Genomic DNA, 19,459 nt, shown 5'->3' with positions numbered 1-19,459 from the left:
TTACTTCAGTGGTGCTCAGACCTTGCTTTGATTGTTCAGTGATGCAGTTCTCTTTAAGGAATTTTTATGATGGCCAGGTGGGCTTTAATTAGTCTGGGGGTTACACATAAGTGGTAACTGTCTTCTGCCCCAGACCTGGAGTTCTAAATAAATACCTCTAGACAATACTGGCCAAGAGGGTTTTATCTACTGGAAAAGCAAATGACTGTTTGAATCCAGTAACTTGTCTAATTAGAATTAATTCTAGATTAGAATCACATCTTCAGTTCAGTGGATTTCTTTTGGTAAAAGGACGGGCGAGGACACTTTGGGCTAAGGGAGACAGAAGAGAGGCTGGGTCCTGTCTTTACATTATATTATTATTATTATTTACATGTATATTATTATTACATTATAGAGGTTTGTTCTCACTGGCTGCCCTTTTCCAAAAGCCATGAGCCCGTTGAGGGGAAGAGCTGAGTGCTCAGGGGAAGCAGAAAGAAAGGATAGCTCAAAATAGAGGTGTCTGAGGTCCTGCCGGGGTGGGAGGAAAAACGTGAAGAGGAAGGACCACCTTGTGCATCTGGTTTAGAGACCCATGGGTTCCCACCCTGCCCGAGATCCATCTAATGGTACTGGGGAGTGTGGGGACAGAAAGGCAGAGGACTGCGGGATCTATAAAATGAAGGCAGTCTCAGCAATGCTGGTCAGTTTGACTCAAGTCTGTGAGCTGTGGCTCATCATGCACTTCACAGAGGATAGTGTTGGCCTGGAAAGGTAGTACAAAATGAACACTCAAATGCGGCAGTATGTTCTTAAGATCCATAAGCCTAAAAAATAGGTACTAAGGGGGCCAGCCCTGTGGTGCAGTGGGTTAAGCTGCTGTCTGCAGTGCCAGCATCCCTAAGGGGCGCCAGTTTGAGTCTTGGCTGCTTCACTTCTGATCGAGCTCCCTGCTAATGTGTCTGGGATAGCAGTGAAAGGTGGCCCAAGTCCTTGGGTCCCTGCACACATATGGGAGACCCAGAACAAGCTCCTGGCTCCTGGCTCCTGGCTTAGGTCTGACCCAGTCCTGGCTATTGTGGCCATTTGGGGAATGAACCAGCAGTTGGAAGATCTCCCTCTCTCTCCTCTCTGTGTAACTCTGCCTTTCAAATAAAAAAATAAATCTTAAAAAACGAAATAGATACTAAAGAGCTCAGTCACTTTTTAAAGGGGTGAGGAGTAGAAGAGTTCAGCTGCTTCGAGTCTCTGCCTATATGTTTCAAGAAACCCCTTTTGATAGAGTATGGGAAGAGGTAAAAGATGCTAAATAGTTGCAGTTGTTACCAGATATAGGAAGAGGAAGGAAAACATGAATTTTATGACAACTTCTTGCTGCTCAGATCAGACTCTCTGCTTAAACATTTTCTGTCTCAAGTACTAACACAGGCCTCAGTCACAGAAAAGTACCCTGCAAGACCCTGTGTTAGCTCCCATTAGCTTGGCCTCAAAGAATCATAATAAAGAGAACACGTGATTTTCTAGTGTTAGAATATTCCTGTGGTTCCTTTCTAGGACTTCAAGGAAAACACGGCCAACGGGCACCATAGTAGTGAACCAGGGACAGCAAGCTAGGAAAATCTACCCAACCGTTCACAGAAAGTCAGCTATCCAGGGAAAAATCTTTGAGCTATATCATGCAGTGGAGTTCAGAGATTTTGTTTTAGGACATCCTCTACTGCTTTCCCAGGCACATTAGCAGAGAACTGGATCAGGAGTAGGGCAGCCGGGACTGGAACTGTTGCCCATATGGCATGCTGCTGTTGAAGGAGGCTTAACCTGCTGAGCCACAGCGCCGACCACACAGAGTGTATTTTCACACAGCTCTTTTCTGCTGTATTTCTGAGTGCAATTTGCAAGATTATAAGGATGTTTGTAACTAGTTTCTCTTTCCTTTACTGTCTGTTGTTAAGAATCAAATACCACTACTTTTTTTTTTTTTTTTGCCCACCCATTGTATGGTGACTATAAAAAACCAGGGTGGGGGAGCAGCAGCGTTGTGAAGTAGCGGGTAAAGACGCAGCCTGTAGTGCCAGCATCCCATATGGGCACCAGTTTGAGTCCCAGCTGCTCCACTTCTGATCCAGTTCTCTGCCAATGCCTGGAAAAGCAGTAGAGATGGTCAAAGTCCTTGAGCCCCTGCACCTGCATGGGAGAACCGGAGGAAGCTCCTGGCTCCTGGTTTCAGACTGGCCCACCTCCAGTCATTGCGGCCATTTGGGGAGTGAACCAGTGGATGGAAGACCTCTCTCTCTCTTAACTCTGTCTTTCAAATAAATAAATAAATCTTTAAAAAAAAAAAATCTGGGAATCTCTTAATGTAGGCACTTACCCACCTTTCTAGGAAATTTTGTGTATAATTATTTTGTATCATATTTATTGTAATTAAACATTCTGAGTTTAAAGAATGTTTCTCAAAAAGCATTCAAAAAATTTTTATTTTGATTCTCTAACCCATTTAATCAAATCAACACTTATTAGTAGTTTAATAAATTCTCAGCATTAAAGTTGCTATGAGCACAGGGCCAATATTAAAGTTGCTTATCCAAGTGGGTTAACACGCAGATCCGTATAGTTCAGATAATATCAGTCAAATGGTAGTTTCAGGGCCCCAGACGGGGGAAAGCAGCCAAGTCTTACGCTGCAGAGCTCCTCAGATTGCTGCCGATTTGGGCAGGTAATTGGAAATGCACATGTGGGAGCTCATGTCTTTTTTTTTTTTTTAATTTGTATTTATTTATATGAGAGGCAGTTACAGACAGAGGGAGAGACAGAGAGAGATGTCTTCCATCCTCTGGTACACTCCCCAGGTGGCTGCAACAGGATAACCACAACACTGGTCCCAAGCTCCACCTCTTCTGAGAGCCACAGAAGGATTTCTATGGTACATTCAAATCACAATTACACCCCCACTGCTCGTGTCTATGCTATTAGGTCTTGGAAAGGCTTGTGTGGGTGCTCTCAGTCCTACGCCCTGCGTCTGTCCCTCACCTCAAGGCTTGGGAGAAAGGCTCAGCAATGTCCACCCTGTGTGTGTGTGTGTGTGTGTGTGTGTGTGTGTGTGTTTGGCAGGCAGAGTGGACAGTGAGAGAGAGAGAGACAGAGAGAAAAGTCTTCCTTTGCCGTTGGTTCACCCTCCAATGGCCACCACGGCTGGCGCACTGCGGCCAGCACACCGCGCTGATCTGATGGCAAGAGCCAGGTGCTTCTCCTGGTCTCCCATGGGGTGCAGGGCCCAAGCACTTGGGCCATCCTCCACTGCACTCCTGGGCCACAGCAGAGAGCTGGCCTGGAAGAGGGGCAACTGGGACAGAATCTGGCGCCCCGACCGGGACTAGAACCCGGTGTGCTGGCGCCGCTAGGTGGAGGATTAGCCCAGTGAGCCGCGGCACCAGCCACACCCTGTGTTTTGAAGGGACTGGTTCACTAAATCTTGTGAAAGCTAAGAGGTGAGAGCTGACTCCCTGACGGCCAGAGTGCAGGGGCGTGCTGCTGTATTCCCAGAGCTAGTGGCTGCTGAGGAGGCATGAGCCTGCCGAAGGATCAGGTGAGCAGGTGTGGAGTTGCCTATGATCCCTCATAATCGTGCCAACTGGAGACACAAGCAGGCCTCAGCAGAGAAATACTCAAGGTATCCCAGCTCTCCTAGGGGCTGCCAAGAGTACACAATAAGCCAGCCAGGTGGGGGGAAGCCAACTTATCAGGCCAGGCAATTTGCAGACCAGAAGTCTCCAGCAATGTTCTCCAAAGGACCTGTGGAACAACTCCAGTGTGGCTAAATAACCAAAGATCCCCTCTAAGAAAAGAGTCAGCTTTAAACATAGCCCAGGCCCAGAGAACATGAACTGGGCACCTACAGGGCCAGTCAGCTAAGAACACTCCCTCTTCACTTCCCTCTCCTCCACCCTGTGCTCCAAACCTCGAGAAATGAGAAACAGCAAAACAGTGAAAGTTAGGGTTGGGTGAGGAAGAGTCTGTTTAAAAACAAGCCAACCTCTTGGCCGGCGCCGCGGCTCACTTGGCTCATCCTTCACCTGCAGTGCTGGCACTCCGGGTTCTAGTCCCGGTTGGGGCGCTGGTTCTTTCCCGTTTGCTCCTCTTCCAGTCCAGCTCTCTGCTGTGGCCTGGGAGGGCAGCGGAGGATGGCCCAAGTGCTTGGGCCCTGCACCCGCATGGGAGACCAGGAGGAAGCACCTGGCTCCTGACTTCGGATCGGCGCAACGCATGGGTCACAGCGCGCTGGCCATAGCGGTCATTTCGGGGGTGAACCAACGGAAGGAAAACCTTTCTGTCTGTCTCTCTCTCTCACTGTCTAACTCTGCCTGTAAAAAAAAAAAAAAAAACACACACACAAAAAAACCAAGATGGCCAAGATGACCTGAGCCCCTGCACCAAAAAATGCCAACCCCATGCCCTCCCCAGGAGTCAGAAACCACCCCCTGAAGTAAGCCCTATCTGAGGAGGGAGGGAGTAACTGCAGTTTCTAATGAAGTCTCGAGCTTTGGCTATGGGACTAATTTCAGAAATAAGACTGTTTTGCCATTTAAAGGGGCCTCAAGACTTTGTGTTACCAAGCAATGACTAGAAAAGTCTTGGTGCTGGAGCTTCCATCTCGGGTTAGAGGAAGAACATTCCCTGCTGAGTAAATTATCAAGGCACAGTTGAAGCACAAAACTCAGTTTTCTATGTCCTTTATATGTTCTCATGCAAATTACCAGTTACACTGTCTTGGAAACAAAAGCTACAATCTCAGCCCCCTGTCTGTGAACAATTGGAGATCTATTACTCCTAAACAAAAAGATACTTGTTACAGTGGCACAATGTTGGCAGAGATGGGCCCCATCTTGTGATGGCTGAATCAGATGCCACTAGTCACCACACCCTGATTTTGCCTCCTACAGATCACTGGACCTCTCTTCCAATTGTCCTCTCGGGAGCAAAACACGCTATTTGCTTTTCTGTGTAAAGCATTTTGGCCATTTCTTATTACATCAGCTTCTGACTTCCATATGTGCAGGGTCAAGTTTTTCTTACAAAGAATGGTAATTTTTTTCTCCAATAACAATTCTAGTGTCAACTGAAGAAACACTGGTTTTCCTCTCCCATGACTCTCGATAGCAAACAAAAATGGGCTTCCTGCTTTGTACATTTATAATTTTCCTTTTTGGTAAAAATGACACAGCTGTCAAAATCATGGTACTCACAGGTATAGACAGTTAGACTTTTATTGACTGCAGTTCAATGTTTCTGGTTATAAAGGAGTTAGAAACTTTATATTCACTGGCTACTCCTAAGTTCCTAATCATAAAGCCTACACTTAGTATTCTGTTTATACAGACAAATGGGGCTTTTTACTCGGCTAACACCCCTTGATCATCATCCTGTAGCTGATATCCCGCTACTACACCTTCCTGGTATCAACTTCTAAACTGTCTAGATCTACATTTATTGCTTGTTTTTAGTCCCTCTTTGCCTGTCTGCCCTGATCCATGATTCTCTAAGTGAATATCATGGTTGCAAGTAACAGAACTCAAAATTCAAGAGTTGACAGGAATTAGACAAATAATATTTGTCTTCTTCACATAACAAGAAATCTGAAGTGTCACCTATGTGACTTCAACAGCTCAGTGTTACCAGTTCCTATGTCTGCAATTCTCTCAGCCTTTCCCATGAGCTGGCAAGAAGGTACCCCAGCTCTAGACATAAAGTCTGCCCCCTGTGTAGAAGAGGGAGATGGGGGCAGAGGCTTAGTAGTTAACACACAATGTGCTGAGAGTCTGGGTTCAAGTCCCAGCTCTGCTTCAGATTCCAGCTTCTCGAAAATGTGGCACACCCTGGGAGGTAGTAGATGACGGCTCAAGTAACTGGGTCTCTGCCACCCACATGGGAGACTTAGATTGGGTTTCCTGGCTCCTGGCTCTGGAGTAAACTGGCAGATGGAAGATCTCTTTCTGTCTGTCTCTGTCCCTCTCTATCTTATTGCCTATCAAATAAACTAATAATACTAATAATAGAAAAAGAAAACAAAAAGGAAGAAGAGCCAGTGTCAGCTATGATTGTCCCTTTTATTAGAAAAGCTTTTCCAGACACTCCACAGCATTCTGTGCGCGTGTCTTCTCAGCCAGAATTGTGTTTAGGCTGTTGGGAGCAGCCCGGATAGCTCTGCCAAAGTTGATTTTTTTAAAAATGCCTGGATACCTTACAGATGCAACAGAAAGAATGGGGATTCTTGAGAGAAAGCTATTATTCCATGAGGGGGACGGTATCTGGTCTGCTGATAAAGAAACCAAATAACAAAACCAATTTTGTTAGCTTTAACAAGGCTTTGAGGACTTGGATTTGAAGGAGTTTCAAAGACAAAGAGCCCATTCATTGTTAGTCACTGCTTTGAACTGCATTTGTGTTAGCTGTCTGAAGCCAGCTGGACCTACATCTTGAAGATGATTTTGGATGTCCCAGTCTTCATTAGTGCTGAGTCCTGTCCCATGTACCAGTGAGCTGAAGTCCCACATGGGCTGTGGAGTGAAACCACCATCAAGAAGTGCCGTCCATGCACCCACACAGCCGCATTCATCCCAAGTTTCTGTTGGAAGCCTATTAAAATAAACTCATCACAAGACAGGTTAGTTCAGTTCCATGTCAAATACACACTTGCGAGAAGATCATCTCTGTGTGTTTAGTTTCAACACAGTAAAAGCTAAATTTCATTTATGTTTCATCTTTATAATAAAACTTTTTCACCCTTTCCCCATTTTCAAGTGCAATAAGTCTCTAGTTGTATGTAATAATTGAAAACTGAAGTATGAAATAAAATCTGCTTTCTAAAAATACTTTATGATTACAAAAGCAATGAAACTCCTGATTTAAAGAAAAATCAACAGTACAGAAATAAAGAAAAATGTAGTAATCCAACCTTTTAGAAGTAACCACTGTTAACAGCATGACAAGTTAGAAATTGCTTCTAATTATGAGCTTTCACAAATACGGGGAAAAGTTGCCAAGCCAAGCACCAAGGGATGAAATCAGTGGATACTTGCATGGTCTTGTAACCAAGGACTTAATGAACACATGATTTATCAAAATCCTTTTTAAAAAAATTTACATATTTATTTGAAAGGCAGAGATACAGAGAAAGAAGGAGACAGAGAGAAAGATCTTCCATCTATTGGTTCACTCCCCAAGTGGCCACAATAGCCAGGGCTGGGCCAGACCGAAGTCAGGAGCCAAGAGCTTCCACCAGCTCTCCCACTTGGATGCAGGCACCCAAGGACCTGGGCCATCCTCCTCTTCCTTCCCAGGTGCACTAGCAAGGAGGTGGGTCGGAAGCAGAGAAGCTGAGACTCTGATATGGGATGCCGGCACTGCAGGTGAATACCCAACCTCTATGCCACAGTGCTGGCCGCTTGAAATCCTTTTGAATTGCTTCTTGTCCGTGAGTTGAGGAGCTTCTGTCTCCCTCAGTTTTTTTGTGTGTTGCTTTATCACACCTTCCTCAGAAACGTGGAATGTGGAATGTTCTCTTCTGCCCAGCAAGCACTTCCTTCTAGATGACATTCAGTGCATGGGTCAGTTGAAGTAAACAAACCCCCGCCACACCTTGAGTTTTTGTTCCTTTGTTGTTGTTTTTTTTTAAAGATTTATTTATTTATTTGAAAGTCAGAGTTATACAGAGAGAGAAGCAGAGAGAGAGAGAGAGAGAGAGAGAGAGAGAGGTCTTCCGTCCGATGGTTCACTCCCCAGTTGGCTGCAATGGCCGAAGCTGCATCGATCTGAAGCCAGGAGCCAGGAACTTCTTCTGGGTCTCCCACATGGGTACAGAGGCCCAAGCACTTGAGCCATCTTCTACTGCTTTCCCAGGCCACAGCAGAGAGCTGGATGGGAAGTGGAGCAGCCAAGTCTCAAACCGGCACCCATATGGGATGCTGGCACTTTAGGCCAGGGAGTTAACTCACTGCACCACAGCGCCAGCCCCGTTCCTTTGGTTTTAAAGTGCAAGTCCTTTCAATCACCGTCCCACACCCTCATTTCCTACCACCTGGGGGAAGTTTTCAAGTGCTCTGTGAAGATTTTTGAAAACATGCATGATGTGGTTTCAAGTCCCTTGATCCCATAGAGAAGGAGGATGTCTCTGTCACCCCCGTGTCATTCCAGAAGGCAAAGCTCAACCCCGTTTCCATTTTCCACAAGAAATCTCTTTGCCCCAAGAACGTTACACTTGAGACATCTTTACCGACATTTGGAGGATTGCCTAACACATCACTCAGCATCCCACCAGCCCCAAGGCCTTACCTCCTGCGTCCCCCTTCCTCCACCCCCACAGCATTCCCCACAGTTATTCAGGTGATGTCTCCTTTCCTGTAAGCCAGTACTTCAGATCAGCACCACCTAGGAGTGTGTGGCAAACGCAGACCCCCAGGGTCACTGAGGCAGGAACTCCAGTGGACGGAGGACAGTAGACTGTGCTCTAACAAGCCCTCCGGTGTTCTGAAGCTTGCTGAAGTTAGGAACGTCTGCACTGATAGCCAGGCTTAAACTGTACCCCATAGCTGCTCCTGAAGTAATTTTACAAAGAGGCCTCACTATCCCAGAGGAATCGTCACATCACTAATAAGAAAACAAATACGTCCAGTATACCCCTACCTCACTGTATTCCGTATCTGTTATAATACATTTGCTTCTTGCTTTTCCTGCTTTTTCTCTATGGTCAGATCCCTCTGCTTCCTTGTTATGGAACACAGGAGTGGTGCCAAGAACCTGACCATCCCCTTGACCATAATCTGACCCTCTGAGTTGCCAAGCTGCTGTCAAGTTCCCTGAGTGGGTCCAGCTCATGGGTATCTGATAGGCAGGAGAATTACTGTGGGACCGTTAGGTCTATACATGTCAGAGCACATGAGGATAAGGTGTGCATGGAATTAACCAAGACAGGAGGCTGAAAGGTTTATACAAATTAAAGGCACTCCCAGTACACCAACAAATATGAACTCAGAGGCTTCCAGGTCACCTGTAGGAGCAGACGGTGCAAAGAGGCATGGAAGCAACCCAGAGACCAACTTTCACCCTGCCCAGGAAGCTCACTGACAAGGCCTGGAGTAAATCCTCCCCATCAGTAGGGAATGTGTCATCCTATGGGGACTGCTGTTCTTTCCCAAGAATGTGGAGAGGCCTGGGACTCTGCTTGGCTGAGGCCCTCTTGGAAGCACAGCTGACCCCTATGGGATCTGAATCTGCCTTGCCATCCCCACCTCCTGCACTCTGTCTCTGCAGTCTTGATCATCTTTGGTCACCACCGTCTCTGGCTGTCTCTCCTCACACACTCTTGGTCCTTTCTTTGTGCATTTCTTTCCCCAGCACAGCTTTCTGCCATTCCTCTTCTTCCCGAACTTTCCTTTCAGCTGTGATCTTTGGAACTTCTGTTTCCAAGAAAACAAATTTCCCCCCTCACTCATCTTTTTGCTAAAAGTTCCCTCCGCTTCCAGAAAGCTGGCATTGCCCTGAGGAGTCATGTCTCTGCAGCTCTCTCCAAGAATGCTGCTCTTTCTGCCACACCCAAGCATCTGAATAACCCAACCTCACCAGCGGTGCACACAGATGAGACCACATTTTGTGCTGACTCCTTGTGCCCACCACTGGCATCACCTCAGCCCCGGAGTTTCCACAGTGACTCACACCTGCTCTTGTTCTCCCTAAGATCCTGAACAGACCTCCCTAACCCTGACACATCAGCGCCAGCTGCTCTGTGGGCCTATCCAGACAGGGGTCCAGGTAATTGCATGGAAGAGAGGCCCTGGAGCCAGCATAGTGGCACAGCAGGTTTTGCTGCTGCCTGTAACACTGGCATCTCACATGAGCGCTGACTGGAGTCCCGGCTGCTCCACTTTCAATCCCGCTAATGGCCTGGGAAAGCAGTGGAGGATGGCCCACATGTTTGGGCCCCTGTCACCCATGTGGGAGACCTGGATGCTGCTGCTGGCTCCTGGTCCTTCCCTGGCATTATGACCATCCGAGAAGTGAACCAGCAGATGGAAGATCTCTCTTTCTCTGTCTTTATCTGATTCTTTATAACTTTGACTTTCAAAAAAAAATACATAAACCCATTTTTAAAAGATAAAATTATTTTGATGCCAAAAATGTTAAAATCTATTCATAATTTTTTCATAAATATACATTTCCATGAACTTTTGGAAGACCCTGTGTATATGTTGATGTGCTATTCCATCTGGCTCTCCCACGTGGGTGGCAGGACACAGGTACTTGGGCCATCATCTATTGCATTCCCAGGGACATTAGCAGAGAGCTGAACCAGAAATGGAGCAGAGGAGACTCCAACCAGTGTGCACATGGGATGCTGGCACCACAGGAATTGGCTTAACCCACTGCACCACAGTGCTAGCCCCACCACAACTTCTCTATCACACCACACATCTCTCCTGGCCCACCTGATTCACTGAGCTTAGAGGTTCAGTTACAAGATATGCTGAAATTTCTCAAATGTACAGTCCTAGCCAAGATCTCCTTCCCCACTCAAGAGCCATATGCTAATCTGCTCACTCAACACTACTTCTTGGATACCTCCCAGCTACTTCATTATTCGCGTGTCCTGACTCAGCCTCTCCCCACAAACTATCTCTTCACCTACGTTCCCATCGCTATGAATGGCATTAAAACCCTTCGAGTTGCCCAAGACTAGGAGTCTCTTCTTCCCATCCACTACCTTCAACCAGGAAATTACTAATTCCAGAATCAGGTCCAGGTCAACAGGATTCCCACTTGAATTTCCTTTCTCACTGGTCTACCCATATAGAATTCTGCCCTCCTCCAAGGTAGTGCTTTTTAATCTGTGTCTTATCATGACACACACAGAAAATTACTTTTGTACAGGTCACTGGAATAAACATGTGAGGCTGCTGGGAGGGGCCACCGTGTTCTACCTGCTGCCCCTGAGGTAGGCAGTTGTCTCACAGTCACACTGGCAAGCTCTTCTCTAATCTCTCTGCATCTTTCTTCAGTCACACTGGAGCCTTTGTTTTTTTTGTTGTTGTTGTTGTGGTTAGGTTTTTTTTTTGTTTTGTTTTGTTTTGTTTTGTTTTGTTTTTTGGACAGGCAGAGTGGACAGTGAGAGAGAGAGAGAAAGGTCTTCCTTTGCCATTGGTTCACCCTCCAATGGCCGCCGCGCCCAGCGCGCTGCAGCCGGCGCACCGTGCTGATCCAATGGCAGGAGCCAGGTACTTATCCTGGTCTTTCATGGGGTGCAGGGCCCAATACTTGGGCCATCCTCCACTGCACTCCTGGGCCACAGCAGAGAGTTGGCCTGGAAGAGGGGCAACCGGGACAGAATCCGGCGCCCCGACCGGGACTAGAACCCCGTGTGCCGGCGCCGCAAGACGGAGGATTAGCCTAGTGAGCCGCGGCGCAGGCCTCACCGGAGCCTTTGTAAAGCACAGCCCTTATCATGTCACTGCCCTTCCCAGAGTGCTCCAGGAGATCCCTCCAAGCTTGCACACCTCCTTAGGACTCGGCCCCGCTTCCCTCTCCAGCCTGCTCATTCCCTCTTGCCTTCTCTTCACACTCTTTTCTCCGTGTCCCAATCACACCAAAACGACTTGCCATTATTGCATGCAAAGACTTGAGAGCTCTTGCCTCTAGCCTTCCTCACCCCTCCACAGCATCCTGCTCCTACCATGAAGTTGCACTCATCGCCCACTAACATGTAAATTCAAGAGGGCAGGGACTGTGCCCAGAACCATGGCTGGCATATAGTGAGAACTCAAATGGTTTTTTGAAGAATGAATGAATGAATAAATTGGCTTTTATGATAGAGCATTAATTTAGGGAGAAAAACCTTGGATCACTTCCCTCCTACTAATCTGCTAAACCTCTCTGGGTATTCCTACCTGGGCTTCAGTTTTCTCATCCATCAGATGAGAGGATCCATCTCAGAATTCTAAAAGACCTTTCTCCTCTTCCCCTAGGTTCTCTGGAAGACAGAAGCTTTGTAAAGTCATAAAATTCTTCAGCTTTGCAGACAAATGAAGGTTTAACATTGTAACAATTGCTGCAAATTTCTGCATGTGCAGAAATAGGAAACTAACTAAATATAAACAGTATCTTTTTAATAATATTTTTAAAAATCCTACATTTGGAGAAAGCGTCATAGCTCAGATTCCTCCTTCTGCCCCAAGCTTGGCATGAGGTGGCAAGGCACGTGACTGTGGAGCAGAGAGGATTTCTGCCAGCCTGAGCCTCCCTTCTTCTTGCCTCATCCCCTTCTCTCCCTCCTCTGCCCTATTCATTTGACTCCAGAACAGAACAGATTCACTGTTTCAGGGCAGACTAGGAAATAGGTTCGAGTGAAAGAGGTGGAGGGGCAGATAACACAGGGTCTGAGGCGGGCTCTTCAGTGAGTCCTTTCAAGACTGTACTGGTCTTCCCAGACCATAGTCACCAAGCAAAAAGCTTTAGTCATCATGAGGAAAACGTGTGGCATGAATGCTACACTTTATACTTGTGTTGTGACTCTAAATGAAAATGATGCCCATAAATGACCCGACTCAAGAAGAAAGAGAAATGCCAATCTCCCCATGAACAGACTCCAACAAAGTCATCGTTCAGCACCTTTCATCCTGAAATTTTGGTTGTGTATTGAGGACTGAAACCAAGCCTCAAAGCACAGTGACTGCTCCCATCGCAGAATTTCACAGTTCACACGCTTTGCTAATGGCCACTGATTGCAGTAAGGTTAGCTATCAAATGCCGAACCGCTGAGCTGTTGGATCAGTTGTGGGCAAACTGACCTCCTTACAGAACCAGCCCCTCTTGTCTACAATCTAAGTCTACAGGCTTGTGCTGATTCCTATTTCTGGAGATCTTGTACTTCTGTAGATATGTGTTCAATTGCCCTATTGCGCCTTCATTCACAGTTGCTTCTTTCTGATACCCCCAACAGAGGCAGGTGTCCAGATCTGGTGTCCTGAGGAACTTCAGGAACATGCAGGGAGTGAAAGTGGGAAGTGACGGGAGAAAAGCCAGCAAGATAAGACTGATAGCTACCATGAGTTCCTGCTTCAGCAGCTTACCCTTCTCAAGTGTGGTTGTCCCTGGAGATAAAAGGATTTTTCTGCTGGCTTTAGAGTAGGACAGGGTTGTTTTTGAAGATGAAACTCCCTTCTGAGGGTGCCTGCCCACAGGAGGATGGCCCAGGACTCTATTTTCCAGGAAAGGGACCATCAGTCTCTGGGATTCAAGGTTTGTAAAGGAAAAGCTGAAAAACCAAAGAAGGAAGAGGGACAGTGGTTTTGGTCACCAAGACTGAATGCCAGAATTGGCATGGCACACAGCTCCCAAGGTGAGGAATGACCCCATGAGGACTCACAGGTATAAGGATGCTGGGCTGGTACCCTGGGATTTAATCCCAAGAGAGTGCCTTCCTTGGCCAAGCCTAGCATGGAGGGAGGGTGCGTACCACCTCAAAGGATCGTTTCCACCTTACACCCCCACTGGCTCTGTGGAGCACGGTCACTCAGCTCAGCAGACAACAGTAACTGCCCATGATGATGGACCATCAGCCTTGAAAGAGACACGAAGGCAGCAAGTGGCCCTCTGGACCGATGGGCCTTGGGGTGGTCCTGGCTTGAGGTGGCCATCTACTCACTATATCCTTTTAACAGCACAGACCCAGAGGTTTTTGGGAAATTGGGAGGGGGAAGATCTGCATTTAAAAAGTCCTTTGGTTTTATGAAAGCCCATCCTCAGGCATTTAGAGGGTTCTTTGAAGGTCTTGGGTACTTCATGGTGTCCCACAGCAAACAACCTATTTAAACCATCAAAAGTCTGTGGCAAACCTTGGTGTCAGATTTGAGGTGGGGGCCGGTGCTGCGGCGTGGCGGGTAAAGCCACCGCCTGCAGTGCCGGCATCCCATATGGGCGCCGCTTCAAGTCCCAGCTGCTCCACTTCTGATCTAGCTCTCTGCTGTGGCCTGTGAAAGCAGTAGAAGATGGCCCAAGTCCTTGGGCCCCTGCACCCACTTGGGAAACCTGAAAGAAGCTCCAGGCTCCTGGTTTCCACTGTGCCCATTTGGGGATAGAAGATCTCTCTCTCTGCCTCTGCCTCTCTGTAACTCTGACTTCCAAATAAATAAATAAATCTAAAAAATTAAAAAGATTTGAGGTGAAGGTAACATTGGAGACGAAGCAGTCTGAACTTATTTTTTGCATTTTATCACAGGTAAATATCATTTTCCATTTAAAAGGGTGGGAAAAGCAAGGTCAAGGCCTCCAAAGGGGATCCTGTGACCACCAGAACCCAGCCTTGCGGTTGCCTGGGGGCCTTTGTATCCCCTTCACCCTCTTCCTCGGATGAAATCTCCTCCCCGTCCTGATGGAATCGCTCACTGTAACAGGCAGACCCACCACTGTAACATTTATCATAACCAGTAAAACACTGCCCTGAATCTCTTCTTGTGGAGTCAAGATATGGATTAAAATTATTATAATTTTGTTTGAGGGTAACTAATCATAATAGCAATTTCACAATGATACTATAATTATATGATTTTTAAAAACAATTCCAATAGGATGCTTGATATTGTTGCTGTGAGATGATTACCCTCGTGGGACAGATAACCCTGTGGCAAAATTGGGATAATCCTATGTATTTACTGGTAGATAGATGGATTCTCGATATTATCATTACATGCATTGAACAGCTACTAACTGCTGATGTAAAGAGATAAATGAAGGTAATTAAGATGGGTAAGAATTTGAGTTTCTTAAGCCTAGCGAGAAAATTATCATGTTTCAAACTGGTTATATTTCAGATGCTTGCTTTCAAATAAATCTGTTTTCCCACAGTAGTTCTCTAGGTGTAAAAAAAAAATTAGGATTAACCTCCTGCTGCAGAATTTGAGGGAAAGTAAGGAAACAATGGAAAGGTGGGAAAGGTTAGTTCTGATAGTTCTCAGAACTGGTCCCCAACCACGGAAGAGCCTGCTTGCCTTCCAGAGTAACGTTGCAGGCAGGCCACGTAGCCACTACTCCATGACATAATTGCAGCCTCTGTTTCCATAAAAAAGTCTTTCATAACTCTGAGGTGGGTCCCTTGGATGTAACCCAAAGTCAAAGTCACCATTCTAATTTCCAGTATAGCTAAAATTGATATAGAATCTCTTCTCTGGTCTCCTGCATTCTCCAGAATCTTCTTCTTCTTCTTCTTCTTTTTTTTTTTTTTTTTTTTTTTTTGGCAGGCAGAGTTAGACAGTGAGAGAGACAGAGAAAGGTCTTCCTTTTCCATTGGTTCACCTCCCAAATGGTCGCTATGGCTGGTGCGCTGTGCTGATCCGAAGCCAGGAGCCAGGTGCTTCCTCCTGGTCTCCCATGCAGGTGCAGGGCCCAAGCACCTGGGCCATCCTCCACTGCCCTCCCGGGCCACAGCAGAGAGCTGGACTGGAAGAGGGGCAACCGGGACAGAATCTGGCGCCCCGACCGGGACTAGAACCCGGAGTGCCAGCGCTGCAGGTGAAGGATGAGCCAAGTGAGCCATGGCGCCGGTCCAGAATCTTCTTAGGTATGAGCAGCCTCCCCCATTTATCCACCATTCGTCCACTTTCAGTTACAACAGTAGGTCACAGGAAGGACCTTTCTAACCCAGGCCAGATAAGCACCTCCACCTGCCACGCTTCAACACTGCCCAAAGAGCTGTGAGTTCTATTCTGGTATACGGACCTCCAGCACTCTTTGAGTTTCTTCTGAGCTACAGGGCCCCAGAGAGTCCTCGGAAAGTTTTTTGCATCTTACATCCACTTTTTAAAAAGATTTAATTATCTATCTATTTATTCTTGATCTGGTCCTGATATGACCATTGCAGGCATTTGGTGAATGAATCAGAAGATGGAAGATATTGTTCTGTCTTTGTGTTTCTCTGCTTTACAAATAAAATGAAATTGAATAAAAATTTAAAAATTAAAATAAAAACAGATTCTTGGGAAGTCCATAAGGGATGAAGGCAAATATCTGTGAAAAACATTTAGAAGGTTGAACCATCTGTGACCCTACATGTCCCACCTGTCCCCTGAGTGCATGTGGGACCTGGGACTGGTTTCCAAATGACACCTGATGGCACTGGTGCTGGGCTGTCCCGCCTGTAATTACATGATGCTTGCAAGACTAGCAGTCTTGCTCTGGCTCTGCTGCTGGCTTTAAGGAAGCAGCACGCATGCTGTGCATTGTCTGTGGGGGGCCCCGCATGACAGAGAGCTGTGGATGGTTTGTAGGGGAGGGTCTACAGCTTCAAGAGACTGAAGTCTACCAGGAATCCCAATGAGGCTTCAAATGGACCCTTACCCAGTCAAACTCAGAGATGAGAATGTAGCCCAACCAACACTTTAGTTGTGATCTGAAGCAAAGAACTCAGCTCAGCCTGCTTGGATTCCTGACTCACATAAACTGTGAGTTAGTATATGTTATTTTAATTTTTATGGAGATTTACTTTATTTATTTGAAAGGCAGTTAGAGAGAGAGAGAGAGAGGTCGATTGGGGGGTGGGGGAGATCTTCCATCTGCTGGTTCACTCCCCAAATGGCTGCAAAGGCCAGGGCTGGGCTAGGCCAAAGGCAGGAGCCAGGAGCTTCATCTGGGTCTTCCATGTGAGCAGTAGGGACTTAAGTACTTGAGTCATTTTTCACTGCTTTCCCAGGAGCATTAGCAGGGAGCTGGATTGGAAGTGGAGCAGCCAGGACTTGAACCAGTGCTCATAAGGGATACTGGTGTCGCAGGCAGCAGCTTAATCACTGCACCACAATGCCGGCCCCAAATATATAATGTTAAGCTACTACAAAAACTTAAAAGTTGAGCAACCTAAGAGTATTTTATTTTTCAGCAACTCCACATGCAGAAGGATTAGTAATTCTCCCCTACTGAATTTCCTAAAACCCTTAGGGCCTATACTGTGCAAAAGGGGACAGAAGGTTTTAAGAAGGAAATCAAATCTTCACATAGAAGGTGAGCTGAGCAGGGCACAGCAAGGTAGTAGCTGAGTAAGATGCTCCAGAGATCATCTCTCAATAGAGACACAAATCTGAACAGCTGTTTAGGCACCAAGCCACAGTCACAAGAGTGCCGGAAGCCAGGTGAGAGACCACAGTGCCTGGCTTTCATATAATAACACACAAAAAATGTACTCAAGAAGGCAGTAAGGAAAGAGTGCCTATATCATCCCTCTCCCAGCCCTAAGTAGCTCGGTATAGAGAGCAATGCCTTGCTTCCAGCTTAAGGAAAGGAGAGGGAATTTAGTCCAGACCTGAGAGTTGAAATACAGTTCCAGACTGAGAGCCAGACAAGGAAGGCTCCAGGGTCCTTGCCCTCAGTATCCCCAATACCCACAGACTGTGTCTTTGGATCCTCCCTAGCCAGGTGGCCAAGGGACAACTTCCAGTACCTGTCCACCATCCTCCAGCAGAAAACAGAACAAGACTCCAGCCACTGGGGCATTGGATGGTAAAGTAGGCTTAGGGTATCGCCTTGAAGCTCAGTGCTAGGTCTGTTATCAGTGAGACCCAGCACCATAAAAAGCCCAAAGGCCTCTCTTGTGCCAGTGCTAGCACATGGAGACTCCAGACCTTCCCCAGCAAAAGGCAGAGACCGGGGCCCTAATGGGATGGAGTTATCCAGTTTTTATCACCACTGGCCTCATGCAGACCTGATGTACTCCCCTGAGACTGCTTAGGGCCCAGTGTGAGATGTAGATGCAACCCAGTTTAGTGTCAGCCTGGGTGGTCAAGGGACAGTCTCCACTACCTCTCCCCCAACATCAGGCAGACAGTAAAGAGCAAGACTTCAACTACAGGGGGCCAGGGTAGGAACGCCAGCTCAGTGCCAGTCCTATGGTGGTAAACCCCAGTATCTCCAGCCAACGATGCTCAACAAAGATGCCCAAAACATAAACTGCAGAAAGGACAACCTCTTCAATCAAAGGTGGGTGAAAATCTTGCATTAGATGGGATATCTCATGCAGAAGACTGTAGCTTAATCCTCTACCTCTCACTCTATACTAAACTGAACTCAGAATAGAATGAAGACCTAAATGTAAGACCTGAAACTCTGAAATTACTCACTAGAAGAAAATATAGGGGGAGAGGCCGGCACTGTGGTGCAGCGGGTTAAAGCTGCCGCCTGCAGTGCTGGCATTCCATATGGGCGCTGGTTCAAGTCCCGGCTGCTCCACTTCCCATCCAGCATTCTGCTATGGCCTGGGAAAGCAGTAGAATATGGCCCAGTTCCTTGGGTCCCTGCACCCATGCAGGAGACCCGGAAGAAGCTCCTGGCTCCTGGCTTCAGACTGGCGCAGCTCCAGCCATTGTGGCCATCTGGGGAGTGAACCAGTGATGGAAGTCTTTTCTCTCTCTCTCTCTCTCTGCCTTTCTGTAACTCTGCCTTTCAAATAAATAAATAAATCTTAAAAAAATAAAGAAAAGGGAAAAAAAGGAAATATAGGAGGAAAAGCTCAAGACATCAATATAGGCAATGATTTTTTTGAATAATACCCTAAAAGCACAGACAACAAAAGCAAAACCAGACAAAGAAGATTATATCAAACTAAGAAGGTTATGCACAGCAAAGGAAACCAACAGAATGGAGAAAATATTTGTAAACTATGCATCTGACAAAAGATTAATATCCAGAATAAAGAACTCGCAAATCTCAAACAATCAAAACCCAAACAATCCAGTTAAGGAATGGGCAGCGAATCTGAATAGATATTTCACAAAGAAAGAAATGCAAATGACCAAGAAATGTATGAATAAATGCTCAATACCTCTAGTCACCATAGAAATGCACTTGGCTAATCCTCCGCCTGTGGCGCCGGCACCCCGGGTTCTAGTCCTTGTTGGGGCACCAGATTCTGTCCTGGTTGCTCCTCTTCCAGTCTAGCTCTCTGCTGTGGCCCAGAAAAACAGTGGAGGATGGCCCAAGTGCTTGGGCCCTGAACCCGCATGGGAGACTAGGAGGAAGCATCTGGCTCCTGGCTTCAGATCAGCACGCTGGCCATAGTGGCCATTTGGGGGGAAAACCAGTGTGGGGAGCAACTTGGACTAGACTAAGTTACTGGAATTAAGACTTATTCTATGCATCTGCTCTCCCACAATATGGCGCTGGGAGAGGAGAAAACAGCTTCTACCCAGCTGCCTCCAGTTCAACCAATAAACAGCAGGACCTGCTCCTGATTGGAGGAGAGCAGCGTACTCGGCGTGTGGGCAGTCGAGTTGGGATTGGCGGAGGAGGACTATAAAGGAGGAGAGAGACGGCATGCACCAGGAACATCTAAGGGGAACATCTAAGGGGAACACCTGTGCAGCCCCCGAGAGAGCTGGCCGGCGGTGTGCCGCTCCCCCGCGGAAGTGGGGAATGTGACAGGGGGAACCGCCCTTCCACGGAGGTGGAAGGG

The sequence above is a fragment of the Oryctolagus cuniculus genome, chromosome 4 (genome assembly GCF_051225735.1).
Source record: "Oryctolagus cuniculus isolate XC-2025 breed Fujian yellow rabbit chromosome 4, ASM5122573v1, whole genome shotgun sequence".
Taxonomy (NCBI): Eukaryota; Metazoa; Chordata; class Mammalia; order Lagomorpha; family Leporidae; genus Oryctolagus; species Oryctolagus cuniculus.
The sequence above is the reverse complement of the archived record's forward strand: the minus strand, read 5'-3'. Positions refer to the sequence as shown.